Consider the following 26,868-nt stretch of genomic DNA (forward strand, 5'->3'; position numbering starts at 1 on the left):
GCGAAGCTCTCTCTCTTGGAGGTGTCACAAATAATAATAATAATAATAATAATAATAATAATAATAATAATAATAATAATAATGATAAGAATAAAATCAGCTAACGCCTTTTTATTCCCGTATACGGGGAGTAGGCGAGGCCATTTAGTCCTATCTAACTATTGGAGTCCGAATGGACAGTTCCATTTCCACTGGTACCAATTAGAGATAGATGGCCCAAGGCTATCAATTAAGCGGTACACAGTGAAGAGAGACGGCTCAAATGTGCCGCCATCTCATGGTCCCTAATCCTAACACGATATATGTAATGTCTGAAATAATGTGGGTTCTACGGCCGATTTTCTTGAGTTTACGGGACGAAAAACCCGTGTTTCCGGGAGGAAAAACCCGCGTGCCCTTGCCGTATAATAATAATAATAATAATAATAATAATAATAATAATAATAATAAAATATATAACCAAATTTGGATAACATAGTGCCTCTTACATATCAATAATTAAATTACTTATTATTAATTATTAAAGTAATTAATTATTTAATTAATAAGTAAATAAAAATTATTGATGTAATTATTTGTCTCCAAGCTTTCCCCCCCCCCCATGGAAAATTTCTGTGGACTCCCATGAGTGCGATGCTATATATCGTTCCACCTATTGCATTGCACGATAAGTAGATCTACAGGAGAGAAGCCATTAGGTTCTGTAAACTTGTGTTATGTGTGTTTGATGTTGTCACTGAGTTGATAAAAGTAGCAGTTTAAAAATTGATGACATTTTGTCCTTCAGCAGATATTGTTTTCTTATAAAATTCAATATCAGGTGTGTATGTGTGTATCATTTTGTTATATATCAATGTATGTATGTGTTTGCGTGTGTCATTTTATAAGATTGTAATCTCAGGTGTTCGTGTGTGTTTTCTTGTTTTTGCGTTGTCATTATTATAAAAACCTCCATGGAGTCAAAGATTCATCGTGGGAGGTTCAATGTTATACTCACAGTTTATCATACTGCGCCTTGAATATATATATATACTGTCTCCGCGCTCACACACTGACCACTCTCCATGCGAAAAACCTACTCCTCACTCCCTTGCTCACACTCATATAGCTTCCAGGGATGACCTCTTGTTCTCTTCCTATCTTCACCCATTATGTGCAAACCATTAGCGTGGTTTAAATAATCGCCTTTTAAAATGTCGCATGCAATAGTATTAATCCTAATAGTATTAGTAAGCAAAGGTTGGTCGATTGGTAGAGCCTTCTACTAATGGCTCACAAAAAAAGTCAAGCAAGTTTGAGCGCAGTTAGTAATTGGAAGGGTACAATCGTTCGATGCTGTTGGCACACTCTCCCTCGACGAGTCTTTGGACTCCCTGGAGGTGTTGTCATAATAATAATATTAGTTTAATTATAAAATATATATACGTTTACACAAGAATATTATTTAATTTGCCAAATATTTCAGTCTGAATATTACAGACCATCTTCAGTGGCTAAGGTGGAATACGAACAATTGATCATTCACAAATAGAACGAGCCGCGTTATTTCATATCACTAAGTATTAAAAGAGTAAACCTTTTTTTTATCAGAGTCATGATTAAATCAAAGCTATTAATTCAGAAGTTCATGTAATAATCTTAAATAACATTAGACTAATATAGGAAAAAAATTAATGTGTTATCCTGATTAAACTTTCCCAAATTTTTGATATAGATATACAGTCATTACGATTCAAGTTAGGGCCTCCACACTTTCTTTAAATAAATGTTCAAATTTATAGCAACATTTGGTCCAAGACTCTCCTCCTGTGTAGGAGGAGAGTCTTGGACCAAAGGATGTTGTGGCTTGTTTTTGTATTCTGTGCTGAGCTAATCCACATCTCTCAGTTTTGCTGTATTGAATGGATGATTGATGCTCTTGAATTCTTTTTTCTATAGAGCGTCCAGTTTGTTCAAAGTATGAAAGATTACAGTTACACGGAACTTGATACACACACCAGGTAGAGAATTAAAGAATCAAATATTAGTATAGCTCTTATTAGGAATAACCTCCCCCTCCTCCCTCCTGATACACTAAATGTTGTAAACCTTTGAATGGATATCAGTAGAATTCTCTTTAAGGAACAGCATGGGTTTGCTAAAGGAAGATCATGTTGCAGCAATCTGCTTATTTATTATAACAAGGTGACAAATACATTGGACAAAGGGGGTGCATATACAGTAGTATATTTAGATTTTGCAAAGACTTTTGACAGATTAACACATGAAAACTAGTAGTTAAATTGGACTAGATGAGATTGGATACTGGATTAGGGCACTGGATTGGAGATTGGCTGTCTGATAGGTATCCACAGGTTGTGTATGGAGGAGTGATATCTCAGAAGAGGAAAGTCACTAGTGACATGCCCCAGGGATATCCATTTTGGGGCCATTGTTGTTTAATTTGTATGTAAATGACATTGGAAAGGACTTAAATGGTGATATACAATTGCTTGTTGATGAAAAGTTGTGAAGAGTTATGAGAAGTAGAGCAGATGTAGCTTTGCAGGAGGACCTACATAGACTGCTTGAATGGGGGGGGGGGATGTGGGAATGTCAGTTTAATGTAGCAGAGTGTAAGGTTTTAAAATTTGGGAAGCAAAGATGGGATGCAGAGTATAGGATTTGTGAGGATATTTTAGAGGAAGTGAAGGAGATGAAAGAAAAGGGAGGTGATGGTGGATGTGGACTTGGACTTTTGTGGACATTTTGCTAAAATTGTGAGGACAACACAGCAGATTATGGGTATGATGAGGAGAAGGACACTGACATGTAGAAGTATGTTTTGTTTCCATTGTACAAGCCTTTGATCATCATCTAATATCCTTAGCCTTCTCTTTCCAGTTGGTTTATATTTTATTACTTGTTTAGGATATTGGGTGTTGGCCATTCTTCGGTTTACATGTTCTATCCATTTTTATTTATAATTGTTTAGTTTTTCTTCTATTAATTTTGTTTTTAGTTCTTTTAAAATATCTCTTCCTTTTTTTGATCTAATAATGTGTATTTTGCAGTTCTCATAAATCTCATTTCACTTGTTTTTATTCTTTGTTTATCTTGTTTGTTTATCACCCAAATTTCACTACCATATAGTATTGTATTCACTGCTAAAGTATTGTATATAAAAGGCCAGCTTTTTATTTTCAATGATTGTTTTTATTTCATTGTCCCATATATGTAATTTTTTATTTTTATGATATTTTTTGTGTGTTCCTAGACTTTCATATGCTGCTGATGTAATAATTTATTTTATATTATTCCATTCTTTCTTGATGTCTTCATTTTCTTGTATTTTTTTCTAAGTAGTTATTAATCCTCAGTTGGTATAAATTTCTAATAGTTAAATCATTTAGTAGTCTTACTTTGTAATTAGATTTTGTTTCTTTAGTTTGATTATTTTTATTTTTTATTTTTGTAACCAGTTTGGTGGAAACCTTAGTTTTTGCCTGCACTAAATTGTGATCCGTGTTGATTTCTAGCCCCCTTTTGACATTAACATCTAGTAAGAAGTTTGCTGCTTTTCATTTGCTATAAAGTAGTCAATTATTGATTTTTGCCTCTTGCTCCATGTATATATTTGTATATGTTTATGTTTATAGAATAGTATAGTCTGACCAAGTGAAAAATAAACTTTCAACATCTTTCTCTAAATCCAGAGTAATTTAATAAAAAGGTGGCACACCGTTTGGCAGCTCCTATAGGAGGAGATGACCTTGCTAATGCCTCTGCCTTGGTATCTCCACTTGGACCTGGCTCCCACTGAAGAGACCTCAATAAAGGTCGAAACTAGTCTGGGTGGTGGTGGTGGTGGCCCTTCCCTTAATGCATAACATTATACATATCCGCAAGGAGATGTGTTTTGCATTATGGGAGATACTGAGATAGGAGTGTTGGTGGCTTGCTCCACCTTTGCAAGGAGTCGCCCGGTGTTGTACCACTTTACCACAGTCCTGAAGATACTTTCAGGCGCAAACTTTGTTTGCACACACTTGGATAAAGGATTAAACTAAATTTATTATAGTCTGACCAAGTGAAAAATAAACTTTCAACTCCAACAACTGTTAAATTTTCTGTATTTAATTTCAATTGCATTTCTAATATTCTTTCATTCCAGTATGTATAATGCACATATTTATTTGTTCACTCCACTATATATGACATCATAATCAGTTGTTACTTTTGTTCCTTCAAGTTTCTTTTTTGTTTCTGTAAGAACTGAAATTTCTATATTTTCATCATTTAAAATTTTATTTGATTCTTCTTCTTTATGTGCAGTGGCGTAGCTAGGGTGGGGGGGGTCTGCACTGGGCAGCACTCTGAACATTTTTGAACTCTTGCAGTTAATTCTAAAATACAGTCTTGAGAACTCATTCCCAAATACTGTAATACTAGTGCAAATTTTCTTCACAATTGCTCTAAGTGTTGCTAATTGTGAGAGGAGTTTTTCTAAATAAAACTGATTAAGAATTACCAACATTACTGTGAAATAGACTTCGCCAATGTCATCGACAATTTTGCTAGATAAGCAAGAAAAATAACATTTTAGAATGTTGAAATGAAAGTTTTACTTCAAAAATAAACATAATGTTTTAATTTATTTCCCTATATGTCGTTTTGACTTTTTGTGGTATTTTTAGTGTGTATTGAAAGGGGCAGCAAACTCAGGGACCGCCCTTGGTGGCAACAGCTCTAGCTACGCCACTGTTTATGTGCTATGCTTCTGATGTTCCATATAACATATTTCACCACTTTTTTCTTTTTCCAAAGTTTCTTAATTCTTTCCAGTTTGCAGTTCTTTTCCCTTGTTTTCTGTCCAGTTTGGATTTTGTTGAGAAACTTTGAAGTAACATGTTTCCCTGTCAAGTCATGATGATAGGTATCCTAGTGGTGGGGCTGCCACCTTAAGGCAACTGAAGATATTTTCAGTGACAAACATTGTTTGCTCACACTTGGATAAAGGATTAAACTAAATTTATTATGGTCTAACCAAGTGCAAAATAAACTTCCAACATCTTTCTTTAAATCCAGAGTAATTTAATAATAAGGTGGTCACCAGTTGGCATCTCATATAGGTAAACATGACCTCTCTATTGCTTCTGCCTTACTGTCACTACCTCTGGGTATGCCTCCCACTGACGAGACCTCAATAAATGTCAAAACTGGTCTGGGTAGTGGCCCTTTCCTCAATGCATAGCATTATACATGTCTTTGCAGACGTGTGCTTTGCATGGTGGGAGATACTGAGACAAGGAGTAATGAGAGCTTGGTCCACCTTTGCTCCGAGTTGCCAACAGTTGCACCACCTTGCTACAGTCCTGAAGATATTTTCAGGTGCAAACATTGTTTGCTCACACTTGGATAAAGGATTAAACAAAATTTATTTTTATAGGCTTGCTTTTTTTAGTAGATAGTGGAAACTACAGTTTGAGAGGAAAGAGTCACCTCCTTGCCCTCAAATTGCTCTAATAAACTGGGGGGAAAGAGTAAGAAGTAAGAGAGAGTAGAGGAAAGAAGAGTAGAAGACCAGTCTACAGATATGATATACCAAGTGTATATTGTAGGTAGTAAGATCAGGTCTAGTTCTGTAGAAGTATGTTTTGTTTCCATTGTGCAAGGCTTTGATCAGGCTGCATATGGATTACTGTGCACAGATATGCCTGCCTGGTTTTCAAATGAATGATGAGATTTTGAAGAATATTCAGAGATGATTGGTTTCTGGTCTCTGTAATGTGGAATATGAAGACAGATCTAGCAAATGCAAATTACAGAACCTAGTGAATAGAATGAAGAGGGGGGGAGACATGATGAAGACATAAGTTGGTAAGGGATAATTACCAGATTAATGTGGATGATATATTTCATAAAATATCTTGGAGACGGGGAGAATGAGAAGCCATCCCCGAAAGCTGTATAAGGTGTGATCACGGGAGTGAGGAGTAGATTATTTTGCATAGAAAGTAGTAGATGTTTAGAAAGCATTGCCTGAGAGTGTGATGAGTGCAGGGACAGTGACTGCATTTAACTCAAGGTATGATGAGCTGTGCATGTGAGAGTGGGACCTCCAGCAATGTCTCTTGACTCCATGGAGATCTGTTGATAATAAAATAATAATATTTTATTAGTACCATGTGTATGCTAAATGATCTGCTTTTATTATTAGTTGGGTATTATTTCATACCTATGAGGTATTAATGCAGTTTTTTCCATTCCATCCATGAGTCATCTCCTATCTAGGAAGTTGACTACCATAATGTGACTCATGGTTAACTTCGGGCATAATGACATGTGATGAGGACCCTATCTCTTCCACATATTGTCGTAAGTATTCATGACTGTAATCCGCATGTGTTCACAGAGCCAGTTTGGCTGTTCAGAGGGATGATAAACTTGAGTTTCTGGGAGGGGGGGGGGAACCCTCTATCTCCTATGAGACTGGCTAACTCAACTTTAATTGAAAGAGATCAGATAAAGTTTCCTCCCGTCATAGATGGGAATTATAAAATTATAAATGCAATTTTTTACATTTGTAATATTACAGAACAAGCAAAGAAATTTGGTGTTTTTGAAATATTATTATTATTAAACCCTTCATGGAGTCAAAAGACTCATTGCAGGACTTCAAAAATTGTACTTGACTGTGTTAATACTTTAGTGACTGTGGGAATGGCACTTCTGTAAGATTTTATTTAATTCTGCATGTTTTAACATCCATCATTTACTACCCACAGACTAATATTATTTCTGTCTGTTTATTATTATTACAACAACTAACCTATATGGAGTCATCAGATTCATCATGGGAGGCCCACTTAACTTGTCACATCAGACTTTGAAATCACTGCTCCTCCTACATTCACAATGCATTCTGGCAATGTGTTGACTCACCAGCCAGTCTCTATGTGAAACATTTCTTCTTTACATCTTTCATCACATCTTTACACAAGTTCCAGGGATCCTCTTTCTTCCCATTGCACAACACACACTGTTTTTATTATCCTTCTTTATTAATCTAGCAAAATCCTTTCACCAACTTGAAGGTCTCTTTCTCAAGAGATTTTGAATTCAAATCAGCACATAAATCTAAATAGTCGAAGATCTCTAATATATATATTTTTTCTTTCCCCCAAACTCTGCATTCTAAGTTCCCTTAGTTACTGTGTGTAATTGCATTCCAAGTTTATGATATTACTTTGGTCATTCATCACTAGATCCTCTTTAGTGTTTCCATATCACACTAAAAACTATGTGACCAAATTTGAGCTCAGTAGTCCATGTGTTGTCTGACCAGTGTTTTATACAGTGGCAACACTCCTTTCCCTAATTGTCAGTTATACTGTTGTGTCTGGCAAATCTAATTCAGCAGTTCAATGTTCAGTATTCATGACTTTTGCAATGTTCACTTGAAACTTTAGCCTGTTGTCAGTCATCGCCTCATGATCCCAAATCTCATCCACTTTCCATAGGACAGCTCCACCAATACAGTATGTAACTGTATATCTCTACACTCCAATGTACAGCACCTTGTATTTATTGAAACTACAATAACACATATAGTTTCTAGTTAAAAATACTTCTCTGGAAAGATTTGAATAGTCATCAGTTAGAATTATAAGGATACATAAAAGTAGTACTCTGCCTGACTTTGCATCATAAGCAAATGTTTGACAATCCTCCATCGTTCAAGAAATATGATTAACAAATAAGTTAAATAGCAGGGGCCAAGAACAGAACCGTGAGGCATGCCAATGGTCACCTTCTATTTCTGAGACACTGCTCCATCAGCGCAACTTGCTGGTATCATTTAGAAAGCCACTCTTCAATCTATTTAGCCATTCTGTTATCCAGTCCTTCTGCAGCTTATACACCGACTTGCCATGTGGTAATCTATTAAATCTGCTGTATACTAGTCTCCCTTGTCTAACACATTTGTTAACTTATAAAATTCAAGCAGATCTCTAAACAAGACCTGTCCTTCACAAACACATTCTGACCATCATACAGAATCATATATCCATAATTCTCTTCCCAACCAGTTTCTCCAATACTTTGTGCAGATATATGCTTGTGTCCTATGGTTGATTTATCTGTATGTGTAGTGATGAACAAGAGATTCTGGGAGAACAAAACCTTGCTGCCTCTTTATGATGACATATGGCAATTCACCTTCATCTGAAAGTGTCCATGCAAGATTTTATTAAGATTCTTCTTATTATGGCAAGAATCAAACTTGGGCCTTTTTCAGCTGATGGGTGCAATGTCTTTTTACCACCTTACCAGCCACTATGGATCAAATATGCATCCTCATACGCTTCGTATCCATCATATATTTCAATATAATATCAATGGTATTACAATTTTAATATGCACTTCACATTCATGATAACCTTGACGTCTTTAGACGTCTTGGCCAGTAGTGTGTTTAATATACATATTTTATATTTTTACATAACCTTGAAGCCCTGCTCTAATGAGAAATACAGAATTTTATTCAAGTCACTTCAGGTTTCCAGTAAGCAGGGTTTTTTATCTCACATGGAACAGTGAAATTCCTCTCTGACAAAGACATCCACAAGCATTCACATTGCTCATAGAATTCAAACCAGCAGCTGTTGGAGGATTCATAGGTTAATCACTTATTAGCCTATGACTGGTATTAGTAATCAAAAACAGTTTGATTGACGAAGTGGTTAGCCTGCCAACTCTCCAACTGGTTTGAATTTCACTAGGGATGTGATTGTGTTTGTGGGAGAAGAATTTCTTTGTCCTCTGTGAGATAACGATACCTGTTTACTGGTGGAAGCATGGAGTGACCTTAGTTATGACATGTTGGCAGGGATGGGAGACTTTCGGGAGTAGAAATCTTTCCCTAAATAGGGCATGGAGCGTTTGTCCCATTCGATGGTATGGTTTGTCCTCAAGAAGATTTCCGCTCCTGAAACATAAAAGAAACTATAGCAGTCATCCGTTCTAAATGCAACCTCAATAGAAATGAAGGATTAATTCTGGCTGATATTTGGAAGACCCTCATAAGATCACTAAGCATGCCAGAGAATTTTGCTGCTAATTACAGAATTTTTCTGCATAACAACAGTTTGATATGATACATGCTCCGTGCGTTTGATGTATGTGTTCTTCTGTATTTGTAAAAAATACAATTGCATTCAGTTCATTCCTTCATGAACACTTTAAGTTGTTTTGTATCTCTTTTATACACCCTGACGAAGCCAGACAGCTAAGTTGGCAAAACTTGTTGGTGTTTTTTACTTAGTATCTTCTTCTTCTTCTTCTGCAGCTTCTCCCACTTAAGTGGAGGTCACTGTTGATAATGAGTCTTCTCCACACCTTCCTTTCTTGGGCTGTCACGACATCCAAGTTCTTCATCCTCAAGTCCTCTTCTACCAGCTCCCTCCATCTCTTCTTTGGCTGCCCACGCTTCTGCCTTCCTTGCACATCCATCTGCATGACCCTTCTTCCCACATATTCGTCCTTCATCCTCATCACATGGCCAAACCATCTCAACCTTGCCTCCTGTATTTTCGCTCCTAAGTTCATAACTTTCACTGTTCCCCTGACATAGTCATTTCTCAGATGATCCTTTCTGGTCACACCGCACATCCACCTAAGCATTCTCATCTCTGCTACTTCCATCCTACTGATTATTATTTTTCCTCAGGGCCACAGTTTCTATAGCATATGTCATAGCTGGCCTCACTACTGTCCTATAGATTTTGCCTTTCAGATTGATCGCACCCTCTTATCGCATAACGCTCCAGCCATCTCCCTCCAGTTCCTCCAACCCGCTTTTATCCTGCATCCCACTTCCTTCTCAGCTCCTCCATCTTCTTCCACTGTTGATCCTAAGTATCTAAAGTCTCTCACCTTCCTGATGACATTTCCTTCCAGCTCCAGATCTGTCTCCTGTCTGCCACCCAGTGTGCAACACATATACTCTGTCTTACTTCTGCTCAGTCTCATACCACTCTCTTCCAGTACTTTTCTCCATCTTTCCAGTTTAGTTCCCGCTTCTTTTCTTGAATCTGCACACAGCAAGATGTCATCTGCATACAACATTGTCCAAGGCACATCTTCTCTCACCTCCTCTGTTACCACCTCCATCACAATATTAAACAGAAACGGACTTAATGCTGACCCTTGATGCAAGCCAACTGTTACTTGAAAACTTTCTGTCTGTCCCAGACAGGTCCGAACACTTCTCTTCACATTTCTGTACATTTCCTGCACCAACCTGACATATTTCTCCGGAACCTTCTTCTCCCTCATACACCTCCAGACTTCTTGCCTTGGCACTCTATCGTATGATTTCTCCAGATCAATAAATGCCAGATGTAGCTCCCTTTGTTTCTCTCGATAATTTTCCATCATCTGCCGTAACCCAAAGATAGCATCTGTTGTTGATCTACCAGGCATGAAGCCAAATTGTTCCTTTGCAATCTCCACCTCCTTCCTCAATCTACCATCAAGAACCCTTTCTAGGATTTTCATTGTGTGGGACATCAACTTTATTCCTCTGTAATTTTTACAGTCTTGTGCATCCCCTTTACCTTATAGATGGGTACAAGAGTACTCTCCCTCCATTCCCTGGGTATATTTTCCTGTTGGCAAACTTTCATGAACAGGTCCCACAGCAGGTCAATTCCCTCTTCCCCCAGTGCCTTCCATGCCCCCACTGGAATTCTGTCAGGGGGCCCACTGATTTTCCATTCCTCATCCTCTTCATGGCCTCCGTCACTTCCACTCTACTGATGTTCTGCACCATCCCCTCAGAAGGCTGCCCATCTTCTCTGTGAGTCCTTGCATTTTCCTCATTCTAAAGTCCTTCAAAGTATATTTTCCATCTGTTTCTTATGTCCACATCCCTCCATAATACTCTTCCTTCAGCATCTTTGATCTGCCTCACATGTAAGATGTCCTTTGCTGCTTTCTTTCTACATTTCGCTAGTTGATAAATGTTTCTCTGTCCTTCCTTTGTTTCTAATTGATCATACAGATCTTGATATGCCATGGCCTTCACCTGTGCCACAACTCTCTTCGCTTCTTGCTTTCTCTCTCTATACACCTCTCTGTCCTCTTCCACTCTTGTCTCATTCCACTTCTGCTTTGCCTTCCTCTTAGCTGTCACTGCCACTTGTACGTTATTATTCCACCATCAACCCTCCTTCTGCTCTCTAATCTTTCCAGATGTCTCACCAAGCACCTCGATTGCACAGCTCAGGATTACTTTTGAATTATGTTTCCACCAATCTTGTACACTTTCCAGTCCATCCGAAATCCTCTCTAACACCCTCTCCCTAAAACGATTCCTCACATTCTTCTCTTTTAAGCGAAACCACTTAATTGTCTTCATCCCATGGCATCCAGAGGTTCTTATCTTCAATCTTATTTTAAAGTCTGCGCACAGCAGTCGGTGTTGCCGTGCTACTTGATCTGTTGCATTTACTTTACAATTTGTCACAACCTTAAGATGTTTTCTTCTAGTCAAAATGTAGTCAATTTGTGAACTGTTGTTACCACTCCTAAATGTTATCAAATGTTCTTCCCTCTTGTAGAAAAACGAGTTCGCAATTGCCAGATCAAATGCTTCTCCAAGACCCAATTTCATTCGCATGGTCCTGTCGTTCCTTCTACCCACTTCCAGTACTTGACCCTTCATTCTGCCACACACCACAAATCCTACACCATTTCTTCCCTTGTCATTCGCTCCGGATTAGAACAATTTATATCCATCTCCCAGTTCCTTTGCCTTTCCCCCCTTCCACCTTGTCTCCTGCACACATAAAATGTCCAACTTCCTCTTCCTCATCATGTCTGCCACCTCTCTTCCCCTTCCAGTCATGCTTCCAACATTCAGTGTTCCCACTCGCAACATCTTCTCCACCTGCTGCGCTCGCTTCTTTAACTGCACCTCCCCCCCCCCACCCCCCCCCCCCCCCACCCCCCCCCCCCCCCACCCCCCCCCCCCCCCACCCCCCCCCCCCCCCACCCCCCCCCCCCCCCACCCCCCCCCCCCCCCACCCCCCCCCCCCCCCACCCCCCCCCCCCCCCACCCCCCCCCCCCCCCACCCCCCCCCCCCCCCACCCCCCCCCCCCCCCACCCCCCCCCCCCCCCACCCCCCCCCCCCCCCACCCCCCCCCCCCCCCACCCCCCCCCCCCCCCACCCCCCCCCCCCCCCACCCCCCCCCCCCCCCACCCCCCCCCCCCCCCACCCCCCCCCCCCCCCACCCCCCCCCCCCCCCACCCCCCCCCCCCCCCACCCCCCCCCCCCCCCACCCCCCCCCCCCCCCACCCCCCCCCCCCCCCACCCCCCCCCCCCCCCACCCCCCCCCCCCCCCACCCCCCCCCCCCCCCACCCCCCCCCCCCCCCACCCCCCCCCCCCCCCACCCCCCCCCCCCCCCACCCCCCACACACTTGGATAAAGGATTAAACTAAATTTATTATGGTCTAACCAAGTGCAAAATAAACTTCCAACATCTTTCTTTAAATCCAGAGTAATTTAATAATAAGGTGGTCACCAGTTGGCATCTCATATAGGTAAACATGACCTCTCTATTGCTTCTGCCTTACTGTCACTACCTCTGGGTATGCCTCCCACTGACGAGACCTCAATAAATGTCAAAACTGGTCTGGGTAGTGGCCCTTTCCTCAATGCATAGCATTATACATGTCTTTGCAGACGTGTGCTTTGCATGGTGGGAGATACTGAGACAAGGAGTAATGAGAGCTTGGTCCACCTTTGCTCCGAGTTGCCAACAGTTGCACCACCTTGCTACAGTCCTGAAGATATTTTCAGGTGCAAACATTGTTTGCTCACACTTGGATAAAGGATTAAACAAAATTTATTTTTATAGGCTTGCTTTTTTTAGTAGATAGTGGAAACTACAGTTTGAGAGGAAAGAGTCACCTCCTTGCCCTCAAATTGCTCTAATAAACTGGGGGGAAAGAGTAAGAAGTAAGAGAGAGTAGAGGAAAGAAGAGTAGAAGACCAGTCTACAGATATGATATACCAAGTGTATATTGTAGGTAGTAAGATCAGGTCTAGTTCTGTAGAAGTATGTTTTGTTTCCATTGTGCAAGGCTTTGATCAGGCTGCATATGGATTACTGTGCACAGATATGCCTGCCTGGTTTTCAAATGAATGATGAGATTTTGAAGAATATTCAGAGATGATTGGTTTCTGGTCTCTGTAATGTGGAATATGAAGACAGATCTAGCAAATGCAAATTACAGAACCTAGTGAATAGAATGAAGAGGGGGGGGAGACATGATGAAGACATAAGTTGGTAAGGGATAATTACCAGATTAATGTGGATGATATATTTCATAAAATATCTTGGAGACGGGGAGAATGAGAAGCCATCCCCGAAAGCTGTATAAGGTGTGATCACGGGAGTGAGGAGTAGATTATTTTGCATAGAAAGTAGTAGATGTTTAGAAAGCATTGCCTGAGAGTGTGATGAGTGCAGGGACAGTGACTGCATTTAACTCAAGGTATGATGAGCTGTGCATGTGAGAGTGGGACCTCCAGCAATGTCTCTTGACTCCATGGAGATCTGTTGATAATAAAATAATAATATTTTATTAGTACCATGTGTATGCTAAATGATCTGCTTTTATTATTAGTTGGGTATTATTTCATACCTATGAGGTATTAATGCAGTTTTTTCCATTCCATCCATGAGTCATCTCCTATCTAGGAAGTTGACTACCATAATGTGACTCATGGTTAACTTCGGGCATAATGACATGTGATGAGGACCCTATCTCTTCCACATATTGTCGTAAGTATTCATGACTGTAATCCGCATGTGTTCACAGAGCCAGTTTGGCTGTTCAGAGGGATGATAAACTTGAGTTTCTGGGAAGGGGGGGGGGAACCCTCTATCTCCTATGAGACTGGCTAACTCAACTTTAATTGAAAGAGATCAGATAAAGTTTCCTCCCGTCATAGATGGGAATTATAAAATTATAAATGCAATTTTTTACATTTGTAATATTACAGAACAAGCAAAGAAATTTGGTGTTTTTGAAATATTATTATTATTAAACCCTTCATGGAGTCAAAAGACTCATTGCAGGACTTCAAAAATTGTACTTGACTGTGTTAATACTTTAGTGACTGTGGGAATGGCACTTCTGTAAGATTTTATTTAATTCTGCATGTTTTAACATCCATCATTTACTACCCACAGACTAATATTATTTCTGTCTGTTTATTATTATTACAACAACTAACCTATATGGAGTCATCAGATTCATCATGGGAGGCCCACTTAACTTGTCACATCAGACTTTGAAATCACTGCTCCTCCTACATTCACAATGCATTCTGGCAATGTGTTGACTCACCAGCCAGTCTCTATGTGAAACATTTCTTCTTTACATCTTTCATCACATCTTTACACAAGTTCCAGGGATCCTCTTTCTTCCCATTGCACAACACACACTGTTTTTATTATCCTTCTTTATTAATCTAGCAAAATCCTTTCACCAACTTGAAGGTCTCTTTCTCAAGAGATTTTGAATTCAAATCAGCACATAAATCTAAATAGTCGAAGATCTCTAATATATATATTTTTTCTTTCCCCCAAACTCTGCATTCTAAGTTCCCTTAGTTACTGTGTGTAATTGCATTCCAAGTTTATGATATTACTTTGGTCATTCATCACTAGATCCTCTTTAGTGTTTCCATATCACACTAAAAACTATGTGACCAAATTTGAGCTCAGTAGTCCATGTGTTGTCTGACCAGTGTTTTATACAGTGGCAACACTCCTTTCCCTAATTGTCAGTTATACTGTTGTGTCTGGCAAATCTAATTCAGCAGTTCAATGTTCAGTATTCATGACTTTTGCAATGTTCACTTGAAACTTTAGCCTGTTGTCAGTCATCGCCTCATGATCCCAAATCTCATCCACTTTCCATAGGACAGCTCCACCAATACAGTATGTAACTGTATATCTCTACACTCCAATGTACAGCACCTTGTATTTATTGAAACTACAATAACACATATAGTTTCTAGTTAAAAATACTTCTCTGGAAAGATTTGAATAGTCATCAGTTAGAATTATAAGGATACATAAAAGTAGTACTCTGCCTGACTTTGCATCATAAGCAAATGTTTGACAATCCTCCATCGTTCAAGAAATATGATTAACAAATAAGTTAAATAGCAGGGGCCAAGAACAGAACCGTGAGGCATGCCAATGGTCACCTTCTATTTCTGAGACACTGCTCCATCAGCGCAACTTGCTGGTATCATTTAGAAAGCCACTCTTCAATCTATTTAGCCATTCTGTTATCCAGTCCTTCTGCAGCTTATACACCGACTTGCCATGTGGTAATCTATTAAATCTGCTGTATACTAGTCTCCCTTGTCTAACACATTTGTTAACTTATAAAATTCAAGCAGATCTCTAAACAAGACCTGTCCTTCACAAACACATTCTGACCATCATACAGAATCATATATCCATAATTCTCTTCCCAACCAGTTTCTCCAATACTTTGTGCAGATATATGCTTGTGTCCTATGGTTGATTTATCTGTATGTGTAGTGATGAACAAGAGATTCTGGGAGAACAAAACCTTGCTGCCTCTTTATGATGACATATGGCAATTCACCTTCATCTGAAAGTGTCCATGCAAGATTTTATTAAGATTCTTCTTATTATGGCAAGAATCAAACTTGGGCCTTTTTCAGCTGATGGGTGCAATGTCTTTTTACCACCTTACCAGCCACTATGGATCAAATATGCATCCTCATACGCTTCGTATCCATCATATATTTCAATATAATATCAATGGTATTACAATTTTAATATGCACTTCACATTCATGATAACCTTGACGTCTTTAGACGTCTTGGCCAGTAGTGTGTTTAATATACATATTTTATATTTTTACATAACCTTGAAGCCCTGCTCTAATGAGAAATACAGAATTTTATTCAAGTCACTTCAGGTTTCCAGTAAGCAGGGTTTTTTATCTCACATGGAACAGTGAAATTCCTCTCTGACAAAGACATCCACAAGCATTCACATTGCTCATAGAATTCAAACCAGCAGCTGTTGGAGGATTCATAGGTTAATCACTTATTAGCCTATGACTGGTATTAGTAATCAAAAACAGTTTGATTGACGAAGTGGTTAGCCTGCCAACTCTCCAACTGGTTTGAATTTCACTAGGGATGTGATTGTGTTTGTGGGAGAAGAATTTCTTTGTCCTCTGTGAGATAACGATACCTGTTTACTGGTGGAAGCATGGAGTGACCTTAGTTATGACATGTTGGCAGGGATGGGAGACTTTCGGGAGTAGAAATCTTTCCCTAAATAGGGCATGGAGCGTTTGTCCCATTCGATGGTATGGTTTGTCCTCAAGAAGATTTCCGCTCCTGAAACATAAAAGAAACTATAGCAGTCATCCGTTCTAAATGCAACCTCAATAGAAATGAAGGATTAATTCTGGCTGATATTTGGAAGACCCTCATAAGATCACTAAGCATGCCAGAGAATTTTGCTGCTAATTACAGAATTTTTCTGCATAACAACAGTTTGATATGATACATGCTCCGTGCGTTTGATGTATGTGTTCTTCTGTATTTGTAAAAAATACAATTGCATTCAGTTCATTCCTTCATGAACACTTTAAGTTGTTTTGTATCTCTTTTATACACCCTGACGAAGCCAGACAGCTAAGTTGGCAAAACTTGTTGGTGTTTTTTACTTAGTATCTTCTTCTTCTTCTTCTGCAGCTTCTCCCACTTAAGTGGAGGTCACTGTTGATAATGAGTCTTCTCCACACCTTCCTTTCTTGGGCTGTCACGACATCCAAGTTCTTCATCCTCAAGTCCTCTTCTACCAGCTCCCTCCATCTCTTCTTTGGCTGCCCACGCTTCTGCCTTCCTTGCACATCCATCTGCATGACCCTTCTTCCCACATATTCGTCCTTCATCCTCATCACATGGCCAAACCATCTCAACCTTGCCTCCTGTATTTTCGCTCCTAAGTTCATAACTTTCACTGTTCCCCTGACATAGTCATTTCTCAGATGATCCTTTCTGGTCACACCGCACATCCACCTAAGCATTCTCATCTCTGCTACTTCCATCCTACTGATGTTATTTTTCCTCTGGGCCACAGTTTCTATAGCATATGTCATAGCTGGCCTCACTACTGTCCTATAGATTTTGCCTTTCAGATTGATCGCACCCTCTTATCGCATAACGCTCCAGCCATCTCCCTCCAGTTCCTCCAACCCGCTTTTATCCTGCATCCCACTTCCTTCTCAGCTCCTCCATCTTCTTCCACTGTTGATCCTAAGTATCTAAAGTCTCTCACCTTCCTGATGACATTTCCTTCCAGCTCCAGATCTGTCTCCTGTCTGCCACCCAGTGTGCAACACATATACTCTGTCTTACTTCTGCTCAGTCTCATACCACTCTCTTCCAGTACTTTTCTCCATCTTTCCAGTTTAGTTCCCGCTTCTTTTCTTGAATCTGCACACAGCAAGATGTCATCTGCATACAACATTGTCCAAGGCACATCTTCTCTCACCTCCTCTGTTACCACCTCCATCACAATATTAAACAGAAACGGACTTAATGCTGACCCTTGATGCAAGCCAACTGTTACTTGAAAACTTTCTGTCTGTCCCAGACAGGTCCGAACACTTCTCTTCACATTTCTGTACATTTCCTGCACCAACCTGACATATTTCTCCGGAACCTTCTTCTCCCTCATACACCTCCAGACTTCTTGCCTTGGCACTCTATCGTATGATTTCTCCAGATCAATAAATGCCAGATGTAGCTCCCTTTGTTTCTCTCGATAATTTTCCATCATCTGCCGTAACCCAAAGATAGCATCTGTTGTTGATCTACCAGGCATGAAGCCAAATTGTTCCTTTGCAATCTCCACCTCCTTCCTCAATCTACCATCAAGAACCCTTTCTAGGATTTTCATTGTGTGGGACATCAACTTTATTCCTCTGTAATTTTTACAGTCTTGTGCATCCCCTTTACCTTATAGATGGGGACAAGAGTACTCTCCCTCCATTCCCTGGGTATATTTTCCTGTTGGCAAACTTTCATGAACAGGTCCCACAGCAGGTCAATTCCCTCTTCCCCCAGTGCCTTCCATGCCCCCACTGGAATTCTGTCAGGGGGCCCACTGATTTTCCATTCCTCATCCTCTTCATGGCCTCCGTCACTTCCACTCTACTGATGTTCTGCACCATCCCCTCAGAAGGCTGCCCATCTTCTCTGTGAGTCCTTGCATTTTCCTCATTCTAAAGTCCTTCAAAGTATATTTTCCATCTGTTTCTTATGTCCACATCCCTCCATAATACTCTTCCTTCAGCATCTTTGATCTGCCTCACATGTAAGATGTCCTTTGCTGCTTTCTTTCTACATTTCGCTAGTTGATAAATGTTTCTCTGTCCTTCCTTTGTTTCTAATTGATCATACAGATCTTGATATGCCATGGCCTTCACCTGTGCCACAACTCTCTTCGCTTCTTGCTTTCTCTCTCTATACACCTCTCTGTCCTCTTCCACTCTTGTCTCATTCCACTTCTGCTTTGCCTTCCTCTTAGCTGTCACTGCCACTTGTACATTATTATTCCACCATCAACCCTCCTTCTGCTCTCTAATCTTTCCAGATGTCTCACCAAGCACCTCGATTGCACAGCTCAGGATTACTTTTGAATTATGTTTCCACCAATCTTGTACACTTTCCAGTCCATCCGAAATCCTCTCTAACACCCTCTCCCTAAAACGATTCCTCACATTCTTCTCTTTTAAGCGAAACCACTTAATTGTCTTCATCCCATGGCATCCAGAGGTTCTTATCTTCAATCTTATTTTAAAGTCTGCGCACAGCAGTCGGTGTTGCCGTGCTACTTGATCTGTTGCATTTACTTTACAATTTGTCACAACCTTAAGATGTTTTCTTCTAGTCAAAATGTAGTCAATTTGTGAACTGTTGTTACCACTCCTAAATGTTATCAAATGTTCTTCCCTCTTGTAGAAAAACGAGTTCGCAATTGCCAGATCAAATGCTTCTCCAAGACCCAATTTCATTCGCATGGTCCTGTCGTTCCTTCTACCCACTTCCAGTACTTGACCCTTCATTCTGCCACACACCACAAATCCTACACCATTTCTTCCCTTGTCATTCGCTCCGGATTAGAACAATTTATATCCATCTCCCAGTTCCTTTGCCTTTCCCCCCTTCCACCTTGTCTCCTGCACACATAAAATGTCCAACTTCCTCTTCCTCATCATGTCTGCCACCTCTCTTCCCCTTCCAGTCATGCTTCCAACATTCAGTGTTCCCACTCGCAACATCTTCTCCACCTGCTGCGCTCGCTTCTTTAACTGCACCCGCTCTTGATGCGGTACCACTTGTCCACTTCTCGCAGCTGTAGGGCGATGTGGCTGCGCGTCACTTAAGGGGTACACCCTAGCCCTTATATCATTTTCTCTTTGACTCATATCATAGTTTGAGCTGTCATTGAAGTTTTACGGCCGGATGTCCTTCCTGACATCAACCCTCGCCATTTATCCGGGCTTGGGACCGGTACCTATTGAAGCTAGCTTGCCTCCTTCAGCGGCTGCATAAGACGAAAGCAAGATAGGAAAGACTCACCCCTAGCCCTCGAATACTCTAATAGCATCAGGGGGAAGGAGCAAGGAGAGGAGAAAGAAGCAAAGAAAGAAGAGGAGGGACCAGTCTACAGAATAATATAACAGATGTATATTACATGAAGTAAGGCATGTTCCAGCATCTGGTACCTCGGGTATGCCATGCCCGTACTCACTAAAGTGAGCCCTTGAGGTATGTTTTTTTACTTAGTATCGATTATTAAAATCCTTCGGCTAATACAACCCAGTTTATATTAATTCTTGGTTACATGCTTATTTACAAAGTATATTATACTTGACAACTTATGTTATTGTTTTATTCCTTTACTCATTGTTTTGATCCAACGCATTTAATATGATGATGCACATTTTACTACTTGTATAGTGAAAATGACTTCTGTTGATTTAACCTCAGTATTCTCCTGGGTCTGGCTCCCACTAATTAGATCTCAATAAAGGTCAAATTTGATCTGAGTGGTAGTCCTTCCCATAATGTTTTTGCTTTATGGAATACTTAAGCAATTGAAGTGAAGTCAACAACCTATATATACAAGTGAACTATTCATGAATCTCCATCTATTCAAAATATCCATGCATGGATATTTTATGAACGGATGAAATTGTAGTCTATGCGATTGAGGATGGCTGTTGCTGCAGAGGATTATAGGTAGGTAGGATGAAAAATGAGTGAACCCATTGGACTTGAATAAATGTTCACTGGCATCTCTCAGAATTGGCTTAACAGGGTAGAGGAATGATAGAAGTCATTTTAGTGAATGTTTCTTTTACTTTAAGAAAGAACATGAAGCAATTGTTTGTAAGAAAGTGATAGAGAGAGAAAGATCACACATCTCATTATTTTTTTGTTACTCAGATTTACAAACAAGATTTCTGTTCTTTGGATGATATACATTTAGCCTTTCCTTACCTGCAAACATCACATCCATTGTCATATGAGCCTCCAAAAAAAAAAAAAAAAAATCTTAATACTTCGTCTATACTAATCCATACTGTTGGCCAACCTTAGAATCACATTTCAGGTAGTGTACTAAAAACCTCTAAAATATTCTTGATGCTGTCTAGAATATTTTAGATATGAGCTACTGAATTTTTAATTTACTACTTATGTGTATACACTCCTTGTAGTATTATTGAGTGGTTAGTTTAGTAGGTATACCTGCATCATCCATAGAATCTGCACTTCATCAGAAATGGGGTCATATATCTCAAGGTGGCAGATCATGATCAAATTCCTGATATGCACTCTCAGGGGGTGGGGGAATTATGATTATACTACATCCAAATGGCAATAGGCAGGTCATATTGTAAGATGTAACACTCAAATATGGACAAAATTGATATCTGAATGGTATTCAGATATGGGTGGCGCTAGTGTCCTTGGTAAATGTGGCGGTCGAGTTTAGCTAGTCTAGAAAACGTGTTTTTAAAGTTAAATATAGTGTGGCTTTTTGTCACAAATTATGCTGCAATTGTGCATCGGTTAGAAACAAGTGTCCTTCAGTGGTATTATTATTTAGAACTGTGTTGTATATATTGTGTTTTCACTGCCATTTGTTTCACTATATCAACGTGTAAAGATGGCGTCCAACAAGAAACGTACGTCAGCGGCGCGCAGGACTTCTACTACTACACGAAAGGCTGGCTCAGCGTTAGATTTTTCGCAATGGATGCGTTGCGGAAACTGCTACATGTATTCACCGAAAAATGTGAAGGATCTGTGGTCGGTCTGGCAAAATGAGAAGAAAGAAAATGTCGACGTATGTGAGAAGTGTCGGGATAGGCTGGAGCGTTTAGGAATGGAAGCTGACATCGCGACCGTAGCGGAAGAACTTCGGCGGGAGTTTATGAAAATGAAAAATGACCTTCATCTTCTTCATGAGGAAGTGGAAGTGATCGGTAAGGAGATACTGGAAGTTAAAGCTGAGTTTAATGTGTTAAACAGAGAAATTAGGACTCTAGAGATTACTTTAGCTGAAGTAACTAGAACAGGATTACATATGGGTGAGTCTTTGGTGAATGATTCAGTAATAAATAGTATGGGAGTGATTGGGAGTCAACATAATAAAACCACAAGTGGCCTAGAAGAAATGAGATGTAGTGAGAGTGGGGGGGTAAGTAATAGAGAGTTGAGTAATGAAGCTGGGAGAGTCATGCTGAATAGTGTAGAGAATGAGTCCATGAGTGTGGACTTGAATGAAGTTAAGAGTGGTAAAATATATGGTGATTCTATGATTAAGGGTATGGAGAGTGGTATGCATGAGGAGTGCTTGGCTGATGGGACAATAGAAAGAGTGGCTTTAGCAATAAAGAGAGGGCATGAAACAGACAAGATGATAGTTATGGTGGGTACGAATGACCTGAGAGGTAGTATAAATCGGGTAGGAAAAGATTTAAGAACATTATTAGATATTGTGAAGAGGAAAAGTGTCAATGGGAGAATAGTGTGCATGCTGCCTCGTTTTGACAATTACGAGTTAAGTAGACGAGCAATGATAATGAATGATATGATTGCAAGAATGTGCAGAAAAAGAGGTCTGGAGTTTGTTGATGTTTGGAGTGTGTTTGAAGGAAAAAGGCAGTTGTATGCTAGAGATGGACTGCATCTTAACATGGAAGGACATAAGCGATTGAAGAAGTTATTGTTTTCTGAACAGGTTGAAGTTATTGGGCAGGGAAACTAATATTGAAAAGGTTGACTGTAAGAGAGAGAAACTTTAGCACTGATTGTGTATTTATTGATCCTTATAGGCAGAATAAATTGCAGAAGAGAGGGGTAAAAATCAGCATAGGACTACGGTAGTTAGTGACTTATATATCAGTTCTAAAGCCGGTACAAGATCTAGAGGGAATCGGCAATTTTTGTATACCAATGCTAGAAGCATTCGAAATAAGAGAGAAGAATTTTTGGCATTAGTCAGTGAAATCTCACCAAAAGTTGTAGGCATTAGTGAAACTTGGCTGTCAGCAGAAGATGTGGTCACTGGAATTGAATGTGATGGGTACAGTATTTTCAGGGAGGATAGAGAAGATAGAACAGGAGGAGGAGTACTGTTGATGATAGCTGATGTGTTGCAGCCAAAGAAAGTAGTATATCATGATGATGGACATGTGAATGAGAGTTCATTTGAGGCAGTCTGGTGCGAAATAGTGACCAACACAACCAAATATACAGTTGGATGCTGCTATAGGCCAGGGAGTACAGGGGAAGATATTGAATTCATGCATCAGCAACTTAGTGCAATGAGTGAAGGCTTAGTGATTATTATGGGGGATTTTAATTATGGTGATATCAATTGGAAGGAGGAAATATCACGTAGCAAAAAGGAAATGGAGTTCATACATCTTCTACGAGATAATTACTTGAAACAGCACGTAACTGAAGGGACACGTGGTGTGAGAGTGTTGGACCTGGTTATTGGTTCAGAGGTTATATGCATAAGTAAAGTGTCCTCGTTACCTCCAGTTGGTGAAAGCGATCATGTGGTATTGACTTGGGAGGTTGCAAAATCTGTGGATTTTTCTATTAAGAAGGGGTATGTACGGAACTACAGGTTAGGCAATTATAACAAGCTTCGGAGTGAGCTTGCAGCCATCCCATGGCAAAACATATTGCAAGGGAAAGATGTTAGCAGTGCTTGGGATAAAATCAGCGGGTATCTGAGGAAAGCAATATCAGATTGTGTCCCTATGGTCAGGAGGTCAAACAAGGCAGGCATTAGATGGATGAGCAGTAGTATCAAGCTTGAACTGCAAAAAAAGAAAATGTTATGGAGAATTTACAAGGAGAAGGGCGATCAGGACACCCATGAGCAGTACAAGGCTCAAGCTAGGAAGGTTACCAGCATAGTAAGAAAAGCTAAATCAGATTATGAGAAGACCTTAGCCAAAGAGATCAAGGGTAATCCCAAAGAGTTCTTCCGCTATGTGGCAAGTAAGAGGAAGAATGACTTCGGAAGGATAACCTTAGTGGGTGCTGATGGCATTGAGGTGACAAAATCAGATGTAATAGTCGAGTTACTGAGTGATCACTTCTCAAAAGTCTATCACCCAAGTGAGGATATCTCTATACCTATAGCAATACCTAATGTGAGAATTGAAGCTAAAGAATCAGAGGTATTAAATATATTGCAAAACTTAAATGCAAACACTGCGGTAGGCTTAGATGGAATATCAGCTCGGGTGTTGCGTGAATGTGCAAATGAATTGTCAACCCCTCTTACCTGGATATTTAATTTAAGTTTGAACTCTGGTATGGTCCCTAGGGAGTGGAAGTTAGGCAAAGTGGTTCCTTTGCATAAGGGTGGCTCTAAAACTGCGGTATTGAATTACAGACCAATCACCATCTCAGGAGTAGTGGTAAAAGTATTGGAAAAGTTGGTTAAAGACAAAATTCAAGAATGGGTGGATCAGGATATGATACTCTATAGAGGCCAACATGGTTTTGTTAAAGGTAGATCCTGCCTTAGCAATCTATTAACTATTCATAATAGAATAACATCAGAGTTGGACAAAGGAACTGGCTACACAGTGGTACTTCTGGATTTTGCTAAGGCTTTTGACAGGATACCCCATAGAACACTGTTACGCAAATTGGAGCAGATGGGAATGGATATTAAATTGGTGATATGGATAGGAGAATGGCTCAGGGAGAGATACCATAAGGTGGTGTATGGAGGAGCCGAGTCCAGAATGAGGCAGGTGACCAGTGGTGTACCTCAGGGCTCTGTGCTTGGGCCAATGTTGTTTAATTTGTATATAAATGATATAGGAAACGGCTTAAAGGGAGATATTCAGTTGTTTGCTGATGATGCAAAGTTGTGTAGTGCAATAAAAAATCAAGCTGATGTTGAAAGTTTGCAGGAGGATTTAAATAAGCTGGTAAAATGGGTAAAAGAAAATGGATGTCAGTTCAATGTGGAAAAGTGTAAAGTCATGCATTTTGGGATTAAAAGATTACCAGCTGTGTACTACATCGATGAAAAGGTACTCCAAGAGATTGATGAGGCTAGGGACTAAGGGGTATTGGTAGATAGGGAGATGAAGTTCAGAGGACACATTGCTAAGGTGTCCAAGATTGCACATAGGATTACTTGGTTGTTGAGGAACACACTGACATCCAGAGATAAAGAGGTTATTATTCCCCTTTATAAAGCATTGATACTTCCACATTTGGATTACTGTGCTCAGGTCTGGTCACCTGGATTCCTTGGAGATGAGGAGGCTGTGGAGAGGGTTCAGAGAAGAGTGACCAAGTTGGTGAGTGATATAAAAAATGCTCCCTACATCGATAGATTGAGAGCTTGTGGATTGCAGAGATTGGTTGATAGGTGAAGAAGAGGGGATATGATAGAAACATTCAAATTACTAAAAGGTTTTTATAGGATTGATGCAGGGGAAATGTTTCAGCTGTGTGATAGTGATGGAAGAACAAGAGGTCATCTCTGGAAATTAAAGAAGAGTGTGGTTAACAAAGGTGTCAGAACAAGGTTTTTTGCCTGGAGGGTGGTGAATGAGTGGAATTCATTGCCTGACTTAGTTGTGAGCTCTTTGTCTGTAAATGAATTCAAGAAGAGATATGACAGATATTGTTTTGCTAGTTTGGGTCTCCCGCGATGAGTCTACTGACTCCATGGAGATACCCGTAATAATAATAATAATAATAATAATAATAATAATAATAATAATAATAATAATATTCCAGAGATGGAAATAGAGCTGTAGGAAGACCAAAGAGATGGTGGGAGGATGGGGTTAAAGAGATTGTCTGGAATTCAGTGGCATAAATCAGAATAGAAATGAATGGGAACATAGAGGGTGGTCCTCATCCAGCAGCAGACAGAAAATGGCTGATGACTGCATGAAAAGTTTACATCATTACTAACTTATCTACCATTTTCTCAAATTGCTCTGTTAACTATCAGAACTGCATTATTGTGAGATCTCATATTTCGGTCTTCTGTCAATTCATCTAGACCATAGGTTCCCAAAGTGGGTGGTACCACCCCCTCCCCAGTGGGCGCTGAAGCCTTTTGGGGGGGTATAGTGGGTATAGTTTGGGGCGTTCAAGCGGTCTAGGGGTTGGTGGCTCTTTATAGAAGAAATTAATAATATATATTTAAAAATTAATTATTTTCGTGATTTTGCGATTAGATAATCATTTAAAATTGAAATTTTAATTCATCTTATGCCCGTCTTACACGATCAATTTTTTTTATCAATTTTCTATTTCAATTATTTAATCATTTGAAAATTTACCATGTCAGATAGAAATAGATGTCAATTTTCTATGTCAATGAGAAAATTGAACATGTCATACAGGATATTTTAACTTCTATTTTTTTATATACTTAAAAAAATTTATTCAATTTTTACTATTGTAAAAATTGATCGTGCCATACAGGATTTAGTCTATCCACGCAGCAGACGAGTCTTAACTAGTAGTATGTCGGTCGACTATTACGTAGGTAATTCACTCAATTCAGCATGTTTTGACAGGAATATGGGTGCTGCTTGCAGTGACTTGTTCAAAGCACGAGTATGATGGTATCGCAAACAAGTCAATGCATGCAAGTTGATTCGGGCTAGATTTCAAATCTATAAATACCAGTGGTTTAGGAATGAGTTTCATTATTTTTTGTGTGCTTTGCCAACAATCATCAGTTGAAAGTGTGATAGATAAGGAGTCATACAAAATGTAAATTAAATCTTTTATTTTGTGAATATTTTTGCAAATTTTTTACTTCATTATGTCTGAATATAAGAAGAAATGTCGACAGTACAGTATTGAGTATTTGAAATATGGTTTTATTCAGTCTCAAATATTTCAAATATGGTTTTATTCAAACAGTTATAATGGGGGGCGTTACAAAATTTATGTCTTGCAAAGTGGGCAGTGGCCTGAAAAAGTATTTATTTAAGAGTATGATATTTGCATAATTGAGTTGAGATTAACATCTCCAATGTCGATATCATGTGGGATGTTATTTTACTTTATAATGTGATTTGTATAGAGGAATAAGTGGATATAATGTGCACCCTTACTTTACACCTAATTTAACATTGAACCATCTTGCTGTAGCTACTTCCAACATCTATCTTACAACTCGAACATAGACTATATGGTTTGATATAATGTCCTGTTTAC

At 39.6% G+C, this 26,868-nt stretch overlaps 1 protein-coding gene across 1 annotated transcript in view; it reads left to right on the forward strand.

The window, feature by feature from the left end:
- The first annotated feature begins 681 nt into the window (after positions 1-681).
- The window catches only part of LOC150104787 (uncharacterized), a 162,516-nt gene continuing 136,329 nt past the window's right edge, over positions 682-26,868 (forward strand). The window contains exon 1 of the mRNA XM_090395352.1: positions 682-820. The gene's annotated coding sequence lies outside the window, so the exon portion shown is untranslated. The remainder of the gene's footprint in view (positions 821-26,868) is intronic.

This window comes from Typopeltis vanoorti, chromosome 7 (assembly GCF_054136105.1).
Source record: "Typopeltis vanoorti isolate ZY-2024b chromosome 7, IOZ_Tvanoo_1.0, whole genome shotgun sequence".
NCBI lineage: Eukaryota > Metazoa > Arthropoda > Arachnida > Uropygi > Thelyphonidae > Typopeltis > Typopeltis vanoorti.